The following is an 18,559-nucleotide window of genomic DNA, read 5'->3' on the forward strand; positions in this document are numbered from 1 at the left end:
GGAGTCAGTCAGCAGTCATGGGTGGGGTCTGTGCTAATAGGGTGGAGTCGGTCAGCAGTCATGGGTGGGGTCTGTGCTAATAGGGTGGAGTCAGTCCGCAGTCATGGGTGGGGTCTGTGCTAATAGGGCGGAGTCAGTCAGCAGTTGTGGGCGGGGTCTGTACTAATAGGGCGGAGTCAGTCAGCAGTCATCACATTGATGTAAAAAGTGAATTTTGCATAATAGGCAGTCATTTTACTTCAAGTATATGTCGGTTAATTGTAAGAATGTTTAGATGTTTGTACTGTAAAACGAGACAAAATGCTATTTATGTTTTGGAGTGCAGCACACAACAATAATCCAGATCAGCAGGTGAAAGTTAAAGGCTCTACATTGCTGCCTCCTCACGCTGCGCTCTTGTTCGCAAATAGCCTCTCTTCCAGCTTGACATCAAGGTTACAGGTAAAGCGCGGGCCGTCCGCTCACACACAGGTGTTAAGTGGTCCTGAGGTCTGGCGCCTGGAGCGTCTGGCTGGAAATCGATCTTATAATATGTCTGCTATAGCGCCAAAGGCCTTTTGACAGAACTGTTCAGTCAGGGAACTAATCAGTCACATAGAGAAATGAAATCACCACGGTGGGTTAAATTCTCCCTCTGTGGATCTGTGCTCGGTCAGGAGGGATCAGAGATAATGGCCCTGTCTGGACTGGCTTCAGCCCGGATGACACTTTCAGCACCTGAAGCAGTCATGCCTCAAAGAGCCCATTCCCTCAGCGCCCAAACGCTCGCGTTGTATCTCTTTATCGCTCTTGAAATTTCTCTCTCCATCATTAGCTTTTTTCCCCTCTTCTCTCTGCTGAAGAATACCCTTACAAAGACCAGCTAGTTCAACTGGTGACCACACACACACACACACACACACACCTTCAGGTTGTACAACCCAAGCGCACTGCATTAGATACTGCATCCCACAATGCAATGCACTCAACTTGTCCTCGACCCTGAAAAATGCAAATTAACTTTTTTTTTTCTTCTAGATGATAATTAAACAATGTAATGAGGTCATGTCACGACAAATCTTCCTCTTGTAAATTTTCTTTTGTTTTCAGCAGAAGGTGGTAAATCCTACAGGTTTGGAGCGACAGGTTTTTCATGACGGAATGATTTATTCCTTTATTCCTCCACATCTTTAATGTGTTTTGGGGCTTTTATGCTGATTTTTGACTCGCTGTCTGCAGTTTTAATAGACCAACACTGCCCAACTAAAACCGGTTGAAGTTGCAGTGTTTATTTTTTTTTCTTAATACCACAACTTAAGCACAAATAAACTGAATTTTATTTTGAAAACATATTTTTCTTTCTCTTTCCGTCTTTCATTGTTTGGACAAAACAGTTTAACCAACCCCAAAAATTGGTAAATTAAATCTGAAATAAATGTTATTATATTTGGTTGGTAGGTATTTATTTATTTAAATGCATTTTAAACACGTATTAATGAATTCATTCATTCTGAAACACTGAAATAAATGTTTTATTTCATAAAACAAATAATTATTTTTATTTGTTTGTTTGTTTGCATTTATTTATTTAATTTTGCTTATTTAAATGCATTTTAATTATTTATATTAAAACATTTGTATTAATTAATTAATTTATTTATTTATTCGTTCATATTGACCCTAAAAAAAATTGTAAATGAAAGCTGAAATAAATATTTTGTTTTACTTACTTATTTTTAAAATTTGTTTTTTTTAAATTTATTTAAATGTTTTTTATTTATTTAAATGCATTTAAGTTTATTTGTTAAAATGCATTTTAAATAACAAATATTAATTAATAAAATAAATAAATAAATAAATGCTTCAAAACAATATCTATTTATGTTATTTATGTCAAGATACTTATAAAAAGGTGTTTTTTTATTTCTAGGTCTGCATAAATTAACAGAATATTTTTTTTATTATTATTAATAATAATAATAATAATAATAAATAATAATCATAATAATAAAAAGTATTGTTATTATTATTACTATTATTAATACAATCTAAAAAATGCTGGGTTGTTTTAACCCAATGTTGGTTCAAATATGGACTAACCCAGCAATTGGGTTGTTTTAATCCTGCGGTTAGGTTAAATATTTGCTTAAAACAACCCAACTGCTGGGTTAGTCCATATTTGAACCAACATTGGGTTGTTTTTTACCCAGAATTTTTTAGAGTGTATGTTCAAAGTGATTATACTTATTTTCTGTCTTCAATTGTTTGGAAATAAACAGGTTAACCAACCCCAAAACGTTGGTAAATTAAATCTGAAATAAATGTTAATATATTTGACGTCTGTCCGTCCGTCCGTTATATCAAGATATTTATTCTAGGCCGGTCCACTGACACTAACAGATCAAGGTAAGGTTTGGTGTCACTGGAGCAGAAATCACACACTGCAGCTTTAAGTCCATCTAGAAATGTAAACCGGTCCAAACTGCTTTTGTTTCGTTTCCTTTTCTGTTCTTTCTCTCCCGTCTCGCTCCTCCTCCCTCAAGCTATACAGGGAAGTTCATTTGGTGATGATGGCTATGGAGGTCTTGTGAGGCTAATAGCTTTTCCAGGTAAATAAATCCCCATAGTTCATAATTAGCTATGAGCATGCGTGTCAACTGTTTGCTCTGAGCGCAGGTCACGTGTGTGTTATATTTACATCACAGAGCTTTTCACTGTTAGCACAGCGTGCCGGGGTTTCGTTTCTGAGCTCAGGTTATTCATGCGGTTAAGCATTTTAACGCACACATGCTAATCTGAGCCATCCAAACACAACCTCCAACAGATGAGATGGGGGAAGTTGTGATCCATAGTGATTCTCAGTTTTATAAGCTTTGTTGTGGAAAAAAAATTGCATCTTCAGTCACTGGTAAGAAAATGTGTGTGAGCGGTAACGTTAACCAGAGTATTTAAAATAAGACCTTGGCATTATTTTCAGTGCAAACCACTCCTTTCTATGTAAATGTAGTTTTATTTTTCAGGAAAATTTGCATTATTATTTTATTTATTTAATAAAATATGTATTTATTTATTTTATTTGTATTTATTTTTACATTTTGCTTGTTCATTTAAGGTTTTGTTTTAATTGATTTAACTTCATTAATTCATTCATTTATTTAAAAATGTATTTAGTTATTCTAAGGTTTTTTTTAATTTGTTTTATTTATTTTAAATGTATTTTATTTATTTATCTATTTAAGGGAATTATATTTATTTGACTAATGTATGTTAATGTATATATTTGTTTAAGGTATTTTATTTTAATATATTTTATTAATTTATTTGAAGGTGTTATTTATTAATTTAAGTTATTTAAATTATTTATTATTTATTATTAAGTATTTTATTTATTTATTCTAAGGTATTTTATATATTTATTTTTAAGATATTTTAATTATTTTGAGGTATGTGTTTATTTTATGTTTTTAATTATTTAAAGGTATTTATTATTTATTTTTAAGGTATTGTATTTTTTTATTATTTCGTATTTTAATTATTTTAAAGGTATTATTTTGTTCATTTTAATGCATTTTATTTAAGGCATTTTTATAAATCATAATTTTAATGAATTTTAAATGTATTTTTAGTTATTTATCAAAACAGACACCTGCTGAATGCACTAAACTGCATCACTTTTGCACCTTAACTTGACTATGAAGACCTTGTCAGTCTTTTCAGCGCACACACACACACACTGTAGGCTATGTAAGGGTTTTTTCAGGGAAATCAGCATTATTTTTCTGGCTCAGTTAACGCTCCAGTATTTACCACTGGCTTCAACTGAATTACCTTTACAGGAAACATCATGCAGACTCGATTCAATCCCACGAGGATTCAAACAGACGTATGCGAAGATGCCATCGATGCCCTCGGGGTTTGATATCTGGAAGTGTTAGAATAAAGCATGTAAGCTCGCAGACGGGAGAGGCCGTGAGATGTTTGAATAAACTTGTGAAAGCAGCGGTGTCATGCGTTACCGGATACCGGGAGAGAAAAGCACATCGCTCAAAACAAACAGTTCTGTCTGACAGGCCTTTAAATCGACACTCGAGGGAGGGAGTCCCGATCCTACACCTCCTCTGGCAGAGCTCTGGCTGGAGGCTGAGATTAGTTCTTTGCCTTATTTAAAACTAGTGGATATTCCGATTGCCTAATTACTCAAAACGATCCCTGTGCAATTAAGCAGCACTGGCAGCCGCCCAGGCCGGAGCAGCTTACCGGAGTAAACACTGAAGAGCCGCGGTACACGCGGAAGAAGCTGATGCTAATTGAATTCTATTTACATTTACGTTTGTGTTTTTGGCAGCCTCTTACCAGCCAAAGAGATTTACAAGAAAGAGCAGTTGTTGTGTTAATGGCAATTACCAATGAATGCAAATCAGCTGCTGGGCTGAGGCGATGATACACACGCAGGAGGAGCACTAGCACATCAGTGAGTGATTCTGAAGCGACAGTAACACACACTCTGGTCCTCTGCGTTTAACCAGTCCCAGTTAGTGTAGTGCACACACACATTAGGAGCGGTGAGTAAAGAACACACATAGACACCCAATTTAAACTTATTTTATGCATGTTAAGTAGCCTACATATTGTGTGTGTTTTCCCATGTTATGATATATAAGCCACATAGAGACAAATAATTGTAATTGTAATAATTGAAGAGCAAAACATTCTTCCTGCCTGCCTTCCTTCCTTCCTTCCTTCCTTCCTTCCTTCCTTCCTTCCTTCCTTCCTTCTAGGGCTGTGCGATATTGAAGAAATAATTGATATGTAATATCTTGTTAAATTATTCGATACGTGATACGATATTGCAATTAGTGTGTAAAATCTATTTAAATTATTATTATAACTAAACCATTTGTGTTTGACATTCTTTCTGGGAAAAGAAAGCAATGCTACAACTTCTGAAAGTGACCAGTAGTGTCGTTCACTTTTCGCTGTGTGTGTGTGTGTCAGACAGCGCGAGTTATTGTTTTTCGCAAGTTATTGCGTTTAATAACTATTTTCAACATCAAGCAAGTCCCATAAAAGTAACAGTCATGTGCCCAGTCTATTCTCTGCTATGCGTCGACCTAAAACGGACACTTGCCACAATGTTGATGTAGCCTATTAAAATCATTCAGATATGCCGTTGCGATATGCATATTTCGATATGTACATTTGCAATATTTCAATAATGTCGATATATTTCACATCACAACCCTACTTCCTTCCTTCCTTCCTTCCTTCCTTCCTTCCTTCCTTCCTTCCTTCCTTCCTTCGTGAACTTTGTCATGTCCTTGCTGGTTAAGATTTGAGAATTTAGTTGTTTTTATAAGTTAATTACATCTGGTTCTCCTATTATGCTTGTCTAAAGCTTTTCCATCTTTTTCCTCCAAAAAGTCAAATTGTCATTACCCTCACACACACACATACACACACACACACAATATCAAACGTCCGCACCATCACACATTACACCAGACTCCTTTTGAAGGCTGATCAAGGCCACGATCAGATTTTTATTCCAGAACATATGATGAATGTTTTAACGGATGAAACACCATTTGAAGAAGTTTCTTTAATTTCAAATATGGCCAGAATTGAAGAATCATGTGAGAAAAAACAACCATAAATCAGACTTAATGGAGTTCTCCAATTGGCCGTTAGCTCTGTTAACATGCTTACATTGCATTCGTGCTGCACATTTACATGTTTTTGTGTCAGTTCTGTGCCTCTAAAAAGGAAAGACAAAAAAGGACAGAAATGAGTTGTCATATAATCTGCCAGTGGGGTAAGCTAAATAATCTTTAAACACCATTATTTCACTTACCCCACTGGCAGATTATTTTGCTTATTTTAAGCAAAAGCTCATAATTTGGTTATTTTTTTGCTAGCCTAGAAATCTAGACGCACCCTAGCGGCAGCAAATCTAATCCGCCGCGAGTGTCGTCTAGCAACTCTCAATACTAAGCTGTAAACGCCAAACTCTGACCGGGCCAATCACATCGTGTATAGAGTTGGTGGGCGGGGCTTAACATAATGACGGCAGAGTTGGGTTTGCGTGCTTCTAGTAAACACAGAAACTGGCGAACGGCGGCGGTCTTACGAATCAGCTTTGACCGCGACTCTGGAAGACTTGGAGTTAAGCTTTTCTCTGTGAAAAAGAACAAAGAACGGCACTGAAGTCATTCTTAAGAAAGGAAGATGTGTTCGATGAGTTTGAGATGAGTTTTGCCAACCAGATATGCTGAAAGTTTAATCTTTCAACTTGCTCTGGTTGTAACGCTATCCAATTGCGTGTGCAGAGGGAGTTTGAAAGACATCCGTTTATCCCGATTGAGCTGTCAATGGTGAGCTTGTCAGGCTAATTTTTTCCCAAAACAAGACAATAATTTTTACTTGTCTAGTAAATGTTTCTTAAAGGTGCACTATGGAGCTTTCCGTCCACTAGAGGGCGCCTATTCAAAACAAAGCGTAGTTTGATGACGCAAAGTGTGAGCGCAGCATTTTGGGAGATGTGGTCTTCTCATCACAGCCGGTGGAAAATAGGACTCGGGCAGAAATCACATTCATGCATGCGGTTATTAACGTTACTGTAGTCTAAAGCAGAGCAGGACCGAGTGTTATGGACCTGAGCACAGCTGCTGGAGCGATTGTTAAACAAATACCCGCCTCGCAAATACCGGGACTTTTATTATGACGGGACGGGAGACATTCGCCGGGCGTCTGCACAGATCCGCTCTTCCGGTTATGATTTTGAGGTAATGCAGCTCTGTTTATCATATTAGATACATTTAAGTGTGTTTAAAATGATGTTATGACGTTACTCCGTGCGTTCACTTGTTCACACTGCTAAGAGTAAAGCGCTCCTGCCAAATAAAAGCCGAAACCGAGGGTAGCGCAGATATGACGCAATTGACAGGCGACTCCCTCAAACGCTGTGCTGACACGTCCCTGTCCTCAGTTAAAATAGCAATTTACTCACAATTTACAAATAGTTGGAAACTTCTGGGATATTGTAGGTACTCAACTGAACAAAATATATAACACCGGCCTAGTGGTTTTTGGATATTTTACTGCAAAAATACTACATAGTGCACCTTTAATGTAAGAATTTTTAGATATTTAGACTAGAAACAAGACAAAAATTCTAAATAAGAAATGCATTTTTTGCAGTGTAGGGTTTGAGCTAAACTCTGCACTGCATTGGCCCTCCAGGGTAAGATTTGGAATAGCCCTGCACTACACCAACGACTGCTCTGTAGAAGTCCTGGTGATCAGTAGGAGCCAGCAGCAGCGAGCTAAAAGAAAAGAGCAGTAATCATACGTGTCATTTCATGCTAATACCGTTCCCCTGCGGGACAGGCCGCTAACAAACGCTGCGTGTTTAGCTACCGTCCGAGGTCAGCGGAACCTTTCCTGTTGCAGCGGCGGCGGGCATGTCGTGATTGGTGGGTTCGTGCGGGTCTGAAGCCAGGCTCACAAACAGTCCATTAAGAAGAAAGTGGCACTAAATCAAGCCTGGGAATAGAGGCAGCAACAGTCAGCAGAGTGGAACTGCTTTCATTTATTTCTGGGGCTCGTTCGGGGAGCGCCGCTGACAGGGGAGACGCCGCGATGGAAACACAAGCGGCACAGCACCGGATTTTTCAGCCGGCTGTCGGTTTTCTTGGCCCTCTTAAAATTCCCCCTGAATGTGAAACAGGTGATTGATTTCAGCCAGTACTTGAGCAGTGCTCAAGATTTCCCATTAGCTTCACTCTTTGAATGCAAAGAGCCATTTGGCTGAGAATATAAAGAAGGGAGGGTGAAAAAAACGGATGGATGGGAGTCAAAGGGTGTGTCTCTCAATCCACACATCCCGGGTTCAGTACGTGCTGTGTCCAGGGAGACTCGCTTCTAGAGCTGTCAAACGATTTTTAAGTCCTTTTGAAGAGCGTGCAGTCCACTGATTGATCTCTTCCAAGTAGGCAAGTAGTTCCACACTCACCTAAAGGATTATTAGGAACACCAGTTCAATTTCTCATTAATGCAATTATCGAATCAACCAATCACATGGAAGTTGCTTCAATGCATTTAGGGGTGTGGTCCTGGTCAAGACAATCTCCTGAACTCAAAACTGAATGTCAGAATGGGAAAGAAAGGTGATTTAAGCAGTTTTGAGCGTGGCATTATTGTTGGTGCCAGACGGGCCGGCCTGAGTATTTCACAATCTGCTCAGTTACTGGGATTTTCACACACAACCATTTCTAGGGTTCCATTTCCATTTCATAACCATTTCCATTCTAAAATGCCTTGTTTGATGCTCGAGGTCAGAGGAGAATGGGCCGACTGATTCAAGTTGATAGAAGAGCAACTTTAACTGAAATAACCACTCGTTACAACCGAGGTATGCAGCAAAGCATTTGTGAAGCCACAACACACACAACCTTGAGGCGGATGGGCTACAACAGCAGAAGACCCCACCGGGTACCACTCATCTCCACTACAAACAGGAAAAAGAGGCGACAATTTGCACAAGCTCACCAAAATCGGACAGTTGAAGACTGGAAAAATGTTGGCTGGTCTGATGAGTCTCGATTTCTGTTGAGCCATTCAGATGGTAGAGTCAGAATTTGGCGTAAACAGAATGAGAACATGGATCCATCATGCCTTGTTACCACTGTGCAGGCTGGTGGTGGTGGTGTAATGGTGTGGGGGGTGTTTTCTTGGCACACTTTAGGCCCCTTAGTGCCAATTGGGAGTTGTTTAAATGCCACAGCCTACCTGAGCATTGTTTCTGACCATGTCCATCCCTTTATGACCACCATGTACCCATCCTCTGATGGCTACTTCCAGCAGGATAATGCACCATGTCACAAAGCTCGAATCATTTCAAATTGGTTTCTTGAACATGACAATGAGTTGACTGTACTAAAATGGCCGCCACAGTCACCAGATCTCAACCCAATAGATCATCTTTGGGATGTGGTGGAACGGGAGCTTCGTGCCCTGGATGTGCATCCCACAAATCTCTATCAACTGCAAGATGCTCTCCTATCAATATGGGCCAACATTTCTAAAGAATGCTTTCAGCAGCTTGTTGAATCAATGCCACGTAGAATTAAGGCAGTTCTGAAGGCGAAAGGGTCAAACACAGTATTAGTGTGGTGTTCCTAATAATCCTTTAGGTGAGTGTAAAACACCATATTTTCCCCATTACAGCTTTTCTCCTGCCAGTCTGTCTCTATCATGCCCTGCCTTCTGAAAAGTACACTGTGCTCTGATTGGTCGGCTGGAGCAGTGTGTTGTCATTGGTCAAGCACTTTGCGCGTGTTTGGGATATGCCCGGCCTCTTACCATAATTATGAGTTTCAACCAAGCGGCAACCTCCCGCGATCTCTCTTGAAGCCAATACGGAAGTAATGTAAACTGCAATTCCTCCACTGGCCACTAGGGACAGGCTCCAGAAGGGAGCAGAATCTCATTGAGCCCCATGTTAAAATTCTCAACTTTAAAGCAGAAAAAAACATGTTTACAGCCTGGTACAAATTGTGGTTTTGGCTTATAAGGCTAATTTTGATCTTCATGACAACTCTGAGGGGGGTGAATTTTTTTATAACTCATTCGTTTCCGTTATATAAAGCCTTAAGGTTCTGCATAATTAAGGGCGTGGTTACAAGTGGATAGCCATTTATCCGCCGTCTATAGTTATTGCGTCACCTCAGCTCCGCGCACATCCCGCCTTTTTGCCCATTTTCTGTTATCCGGGAGTGACACGCGTTGACTCGCTCACAAGATGGCAACGCCCAGCTCGCCCATACTTTAAGCTTCAGAACGGCTTATCAGAATCCTATGGGTGACGTCACGGACGCTACGTCCATATTTTTTTACAGTCTATGGTTTCAACACTATTAACTAACTCAACCAGGCCCCGCCCCTTTATTCTGCCTATAAATTATTAAAATGATGAATGTTGTGATGTTTCCAGAAGAAAACAAACAAAAAAAATTACAATGGAGGCGTTTCAGGGAGTTCAGAAACACTGGCACTGTTATAGAGAATAACTCCCGCTCATTGTTTTGTGACAGATAAATACTGCAGTGTTTGCTCTGTCCGTATAGCTTTGTGCTGTAGTTCACTACCTTTCCAAAAGGTTAGCTTGACTGTAGTGGGAGTACTTTGTTTCATGAAATCTTGTAACTTGACAAAGTAAGTCAGTCCTGTTCTGTCGTATGTGCAGACCCGTCATTCTAGGGGTGTCCCGTTGTCACACAAATGTTCAGTTCCTAACAACGAAATGCACTGTAAAAGCCTGAGCTGCTCATTATATTCACTTACCAAAGAGGTTGTCATGTCTTCGGTCTCTGAAGTAATCAGAAATTGATGACGAGTGCATTTTACATAATGCCACTATACTAGTAACATCTGTCTGCTCATCTGTCTTTCTAAACAAATCAAATATGTACTAGAAAAGACAATTATACCTACAAATACTAATGATGGTGTTGTCCAAAAAAAGTGATTCCAAGAAGGATATTGGCCATTAGTGATGTTAAAAAATGGAAGGGTTTTTTATGCACAGCCTCGTAATTGAGCCTTTTGAGTAATTTAGTTCAAATTTATGTTATAGGGACCTAGGAAGTGGATTAAGACGGACACAGTTTTTTTTTTTTTTTTTTTTTTTAAATAGCTGCAGTCACAATTCTGAGAAAAAATAGTTGCAATTTAAAAATGATTTGAAATTCTGAGAAACAAGGTCACATTTTCTGAGGAAATGGCCGCAATTTTAAAAATGGTCGCAATTCTGAGAGAAGAAAGTCCCAATTGAGAAAATAAAGTCCCAATGCTGAGAAAACAAAGAAGCAATTGAGAAAATAATCGTGATTCTGAGAAAATAGTCGCAATTCTGAATAAAGTCGCGATTCTGAGACAATAAGGTCAAAATTAGGAAAATAGTTGCAATTCTGAGATTTTTTTTTTAGCTGTAAACTCATAATTTCCCCCCCAAAAAGGGTCTGATTTCTTAATTCTGAATAAAAAGAGTTTTAAAAATGATTAATTTCTTCAGTGGTTCAGCTCTTCTATTGGCATTGCTGCAGATTGGTTTCATTGCTGTGTAAATCGCATTAGCTAAGCAAAAGCATCGGCATCAGAGTGGTTTCTTCTTAAAGAGACAGCGTCCTGGTGCCCTTTGGAGGATGCTCTACACTGCAGTGCCCTGAACGCTGATTAATTGGCTTGTCAGCTCAGTATTTTTATCCCATTCCCCAGACGAGCGCAAACACACCGTCCTTCCCAGTGTCCTCTTGCGTCCTACACAGCGGTCAGGTGACTGTAGAGGAACCCCCTGTGCTTCAAGCTGCGTTTCGATTGGCCGAGAGAGTCCTCATGGCACCTGGCCCCCCGATCGGATGGCGGCCCGGACCGCGCGGGTGTAATTGGTACGAGAGTTGTGATAGCAGGACCTGTGAGAGAGCATGCGACTGTGCTGATTAATGCGAAACGCAGCGTTTCTGCAGAGCGCCTTTTGATGAAGCCCACAGGGCTCACGCAGGAACCGTGACAATGTACCGAGAGGAGAAACCTCCAGCTTTAAAGTGCGGAGGAGGGAACGTAACCTAGTGAGTTTTGCGACAAAATGAAATAAAACAAAGTCACTGTTATGGATGGAAACAGTTTCTGCAATCTATTTCTAATTTATCTTTATTGCAGCTTCAGCCCCAAAGGCAATTCTGTGTTTGGTGTGACATGAAAACAGCGTAAAAACACAATTCTGCTTTCACTAATAATAACAAATTATCTTCCCAGGCTCGCAGCCACCCAGAAGTGGGAGAAGAGGGTCCATTTTAGTAAAGCGATCCACAGGCAAACCTCCGATTTCAAAGCAGCTGTCATGAAAACAGAGAAATGATGTGGGGGGAAATAGCAGGAATGCTTTATGCTTCAGTCATTCATACATTTAATGAACAGACATAAAATGCATTGAACTGTGTTTATTATTAAAAATAGCAGGAGGAAATAGTTCAGAATGGCTTGGTGAATACACTCTTCAGGTTACTGAGAACAGCAACGACCGTTTCAAACAGTAGTGCACTAGATGTTGCTTAAGTTATTATCTAACAATACAAAAATGGTTATTTTGCATTTGAAATGTGTACATTTAAAAATATATAATTCATATATGCATGGTCAGACTTTAAATTAGCGATCCAATTCTTCACGATTACCTATGACTTTTGCCCCAAACCTCTAATAATGGCTTATTAAGGTTAGATTAAACCCTGTTAATAGTCATGTGCTACAACAAGTAAAGTAAAAACATAATATCTTTGTAAATCGTTAGCTAATGATTAATTAAAACAAACATTGTGGTAATTAACACATTCATTTACATTATTAGTTAATATATGTTATTTAATTAGTTAATATTAATGTTATTTAATGATTACTTAATCTATTAATCAGAATCTTCATTAGTTGATGTGGTGATCGTTAATAAATAGTTTGGATACATTAAAGGTCCCGTTCTTCGTGATTCCATCTTTCAAACTTTAGTTAGTGTGTAATGTTGCTGTTAGAGCCTGTAAAATATTAAACCTGTAACATTATAAAGCTCAAAGTTCAATGCCAAGCGAGATATTTTATTTAACAGAAGTTCCCTTTCAAAGCCTACAGCGAGCGGCCGGTTTGGACTACACCGCTGCACTTCCTGCTGTGATGACGCCACTAGAACCGTTTGTTGACTAAAGCTCCGCCCACAGGAACACGCAAAATAGGGGGCGTGGTCTCGTTGCTCTCCCGCTTGGAGAAGAGCGCGCATTCAGCGCTTGCATCTCCCCGTTATAGTAAGAGGCGGGACCTTTCCGGGCAAAGTGCACTAAGCTGCTGTCCAATCACAGCGCGGGAAGCGCTGGCCCAATCAGAACTCGTTACGTGTTTCTGAAGGAGGGACTTCATAGAACAAGGAAATCATCAGGCCGTTTTTAGGACAGAGGAAACAGCGCTGTACAGATAAGTCAATTGTGTGAAAAATACTGTGTTTTTACACGCGAAACATGAACTCATGTTATATTGCACACTGTAAACATAATCAAAGCTTTGAAAACACGCGAAGAACGGGACCTTTAACTCATGATTATCTGTGCATTAGTTAAGCATTAATTAATGGATATTTGTGCACCCGTCTAGTAAAGTGTTATCAAAAATGTAATGCTGGCTAATATAGATAATAAAATCAAGTAATTCAGGAAGAATGTGCAGTCATGATAAAACCAAGCCTATATTTATTAAAGGGTTAGTTCACCTGAAATTAAATGTATGTCATTAACTCGTCTTTCGGATGAGACGTTAAACCGAGGTCCCGACTCTCTGAGGTCGTTAAAAATCCCAGGATGTCCTTCGATAAAGAGTAGGGGTGTAACCCCGGCATCCTGGCCAAATTTGCCCATTGGCCGCTGTCCATCATGGCCTCCTAATAATCCCCCTCTCCTGATTGGCTTCATCACTCGGTCTCCTCTCCACCAATCAGCTGGTGTGTGTGCGGTGAGCGTTCTGGCGCAATATGGCTGCCGTCGCATCATCCAGGTGGTGCTGCACATTGGTGGTGGCTGAGGAGATTCCCCCCTTCAATGTAAAGCGCTTTGAGTGCCTAGAAAAGCCCTATATAAATGTAATGAATTATTTTAATTATTAATTATTAACTCCTCACCCTAATGTCGTTCCTCATCCGTAAGACCTCCGTTCATCTTCACACACAGTTTAAGATATTTTATATTTATATGCAAGTGTATGCACACTATACTGTCCATGTCCAGAAAGGGAATAAAAACATCATCAAAGTAGTCCATATGAGACATCAGTGGGTTAATTGATTAATTAATTAATCGATCAATGATTCGGATCGCCAATGTCACGTGATTTCAGCAGTTTGACACGCGATCCAACCTGCTGAAATCATGTGACATTGGCGATCCGAATCATTGATCGATTCACTCATGACCGCTTTAATCTTTATTTGAGAAACCCGGAAGAGAAGCCAATGCTGAATAAAGTCGTAGTTTTTGTTATTTTTGGACCCAAATGTATTTTGGATGCTTCAAGAGACTCTAATTAACCCACTGATGTCTCATATGGACTACTGTGATGATGTTTTTATTCCCTTCCTGGACATAGACAGTATAATAATAATAATAATAGATTTTATTTATAATGCACTTTTCATTAGTGTGCATACACTTCGATACGCTCTCGGACTAAATATGAAATATCTTAAACTGTGTGTGAAGATGAACAGAGGTCTGACGGGTGTGGAACGACATTAGGGAGAGGAGTTAATGACATCAATTTAATTTTTGGGTGAACTAACCCTTTATCTCATGAATGCATTGCAATGCTAAAGTAGAATGGGTATTGAATGCCATTTATTGACTTTAAAGGGATAAAATGTCACTGTGAAAGTGATCTGCTGATCAATGGTTCATGTGTTGTAAATCCAAGAACACAGCTGCATGTGTGAGTGAGTTTGTGTGACGCGAGGATGCGGACGCATTGTTGATCCCCTGGGCCAGGCCGGTGGCAGCGCTGTACCCGTCTCACTCTCTTGTTTTCGGCGAGAGGATGGTTGATCGGCTGAATGTTTGCTGGGAGTGTTCGCGTGTCCCTGCCGGTTAGTGTTGGGCGGCTGCCCGAGCAATTAATGCTCTTTGTAATGTGTTCACCAGCACTAGAAAATAAACAAACACCATGAGACCTTTGATTAAGCACCAATCTGCAGCGCTCAAGAGTGGCTTTTCCCATCCCTCTGCTTCCGATTGCTGGAATGTTCCCACATTTGCATTTGGCGCATGAGGATTGGATTGGATCGGATCGGCCTCACGCTGCGTCTATATCGCACGTGCATGTCTAAGCTAGAGCGGCCTAATTCTAATCAAGACACAGCATTATTCACAGACAGCTGTTTTTAACATGCACCTTTTTTACAAATATTGATTTATTGTTAATATTTTACTTATAGAGACAGAGCAACAGGTGTCATAATCTGAAAGCTACGCCCACTGGAGAGGGGGGTACAAACCAACGGTCTCCATTGACTTTCTATTGCGGGAAGCGGCCTCCTTATTTCTGACTTATAACAAAAAAACGAACAATGTCTAAAAGCTGATATGTGACACGGTGTACAGAAAACAAGCTATAAAACCCAGAACCCAAAAAAAACAGAAGTGTTTATAAGCTGTTGACCCAAAAAACGAGCGTTTAAAGACATAAAGTGCATACATGCAATAGAGACAGAGCGCAACATGTTATAATACAGTGAGAACTACACACACTGGAGGGGAAAGTCATCGGCGACAGAAAATATAATATATAAAACTGACATTTGGATATTTGATAAGATGTTTACTGCACATGTAGGCACACTGAGTGTCAGGATCCAAAAATGTACCCATTCTTCCTGCTAAAGCTTCACATCTTATTGCCTGTGTCCACTTTTGTCTCCTTAAACGCTCTGTTTTTTGAGTCGACAGCTTATAAAAACTTAGTTCTGTGTTTTTTAGCTTGTTTGCTGCACATCTTGTCACATATCAGCTTTTAGACATTGTTCTTGTTTTTTGTAATAAGTCCGAAATGAAAAGAAAGCAGCCTCACGCAATACAAAGTCAATCAATGGAGAGCGTTGGGTTGTCCCCCCTGTGGTGGGCGTGGCCTAAATACGCTCTGTCTCTATTAGGGATGCAGTCTGTAACTTTTGACTCTGATGTTGAGATGTTTCCAAGTCTCTGGCCTTTATACCAGTTAAATATGTTAACTGGAACATATTAATCATTCTATTACTTTAAAATCTATAGTCAACATGCAGTTCTATTCACCAGGGCTAGATAACCAAACACTGCAAGAGCTTTAAGCAATGGTGTGCATTTTCAGAGCTGCACCGATGCCTTCCTTTCGCTCAAGAGTGCCTTTTCCCGACTCTCTGAATGGAAATTACAGCAGCCGTCTTTCCCTACCGAACACGGCATGTGTGTAATGATGCTCGGGGCTGATGGGATTGGAGGAGGGGAATTGTTCTTCTGTGCATGTATCTGTCCTATTCAATTACACTGCAATCTCTCTCTCTCTGAACCACACACACACACACACACACACACACACACACACACACACACACACACACACACACACACACACACACACACACACACACACACACACACACAGGGAGACTCTAAATTGTGGCAACACACTCATGTACACAAGCTTTTAAATAATTATTAAGTTAAGTTCCAGAGCTGCTAGATGTGTTTTTAAAAGCTCTTCCTCTTGAAAAATTTATTGCTCTTTCAACAGTTCTGCTGGCCTGTTTGAATGCACTTGTGGGACACGCGTCCTGTACGCTCACTGAGCACGTCTATGGCCAAACGCTTTCCAACGCAGGTTTCTCAGCTCTGCACATTAGTTATTTTTACCTGCACATGTTGGTTTATTAATCAGATTGTTTCTATTATGATTTTTTCCATGTTCATGTTTCTTAAACTGTTATTCCCTTAACTAAAGCGAGTTGACACACACCTCTCTCGTCTCAGTGTGTGCTCTTAATCTCTCTGACGCGCGGTGACGATCTGATAGCATTTAGCTTAGCCCACTAAGCCCAGTTCATTCACTATGGTACCAAACAGAGATCAAGTTAGAAGCGACCAAACACCTCCACGTTTTCCCGATTTAAATTCAGTTACACCAATAGTTAAACGATCAAGTATGGTGACACAAAATAAAACATGACGCTTTTCTAAGCGGATTAAAAAGGAGAACTATAACGTTTGGCGGAATAGCACTTCTGAGAGTACTTCGGCTCGGTGCAGTAAAAAGTCATGCCTGAAAAATCCTCCCTCACATCTCCCTATTGACTGAAATGAGGTGATGATATTTACTAAACAGGGTAAATTGGCGTGAGAGTCCAATTCCATGAAAGCGCCGTTGGGAGTGTAAAGTCCAGCCCGTGATCTACTGACGACACACACACACACACACACACACACACACACATTAATGAACACAGACGCAGCTCATGTCCACAATGACCAATGCGATCTCCCAGTAAGCGTCGGGTTTAAGGCATGCTTTTTACGGGTGGTAAATAATGGGTCAAACACCAGTAAATTGACGAGCGCAAACCTTAGTAAATCACGGCGCGTGAGTCATTTAAATCCTCCTATAAACACCGCATCTGAAAGGGAAACTCCTACAAATGCATATGCCATAAGTGTAAGCATATGTCAGTCGCAAAAATAACCCGTCCACACTTTTACAGCGCTAATGTTTCACTGCGTGTGTTTTATAAATCCTGAGGGTTTGCACCAAAGCAACCTGTTATAAATCTGACACTGTATATTATAAACTTTTTCACAATTATCACAATGACCTTTTTTAACCCTGAAGTGCAATCAGACCTCTTGTATCCCAGTGTTGTATGAAAATACTACACTGGGACACAAGAAGGACTGAACTAACTCACTTTACTGTGATTGTTAGATTTCCTTAATGGAGCTGAACATCTTTACATCATATCTGAAATAAATCTGGTTTCCATAAACACTAATGGTGTTAGCAGAGGGTTTTCATGTTGCAGTGATTGTGGTTCTTGAGGAGCGAGCAGGTCTGCTGTTTATAAGTCATTCTGAAACCGTACCTGCATGACTATATTAGGATGATGTTATGTAACCCAGTTTTAGCTTGCACACAAATTTCCTCGCCTCCGAGGAATGTCAGCAGAAAATATTCTGGGTCATCTGCGCTGCGACCACACGCTCCCATGATGCCTTCGTCAGAGTCAGCTGAGCGCCGTTCCCTTCACGGTTAGCTGCGCTCGTGTGTGTGTGAGATTAAAGCGGACTTCTGCTGGAGTCTCCAGATGTTTCTCCTGAACACACAGACTCCTAGCCTAGAAATCTAGACACACCCTAGTGGCAGCAAATCTAATCTGCTGTGAGTCTAGCAACTCTCAATATCCTTCTGAGCTGTGAACGCCAAACTCTGGTCGGGCCAATCACATCGTGTATAGAGTCGGTGGGCGGGGCTTAACATAACGACGGCCGAGTTGCGCTTACGTGCTTCTAGTAAACACAGAAACTGGCGAACGGTGGTCTTTCGAATCAGCTTTGACCGCGACTCTGGAAGACTTGGAGTTAAGCTTTTCTCTGAGAAAAGAACAAAGAACGGCACTGAAGTCATTCTTAAGTTTGGTTATCTGCGCTCGTGTGTGTGAGATTAAAGAGGATTAAAGAGTCTCCAGATGTTTCTCCTGAAGACACACACTCCTAGCCTGACAAGCCAGACCCTCATCAAGATGTTTGGTCTGGAAACTCACCATTGACGGCTCAATCCGAGGGGCGGATAAACGGTTGTCTGTCAAACTCCCTCTGCACGCGATAGGATAGCGCTACACCAACCAGAGCAACGAAGGTGAAGCAGAGCTCGCTGACTGATTAAACATTCACCGTATCCGGTCGGCTAAACTCCGAACACATCTTCCCTTTTTAAGAATGACTTCAGTGCCGTTCTTTGTTCTTTTCTCAGAGAAAAG

The sequence above is a fragment of the Pseudorasbora parva genome, chromosome 19 (assembly GCF_024679245.1).
Source record: "Pseudorasbora parva isolate DD20220531a chromosome 19, ASM2467924v1, whole genome shotgun sequence".
In the NCBI taxonomy this organism is placed as follows: Eukaryota; Metazoa; Chordata; class Actinopteri; order Cypriniformes; family Gobionidae; genus Pseudorasbora; species Pseudorasbora parva.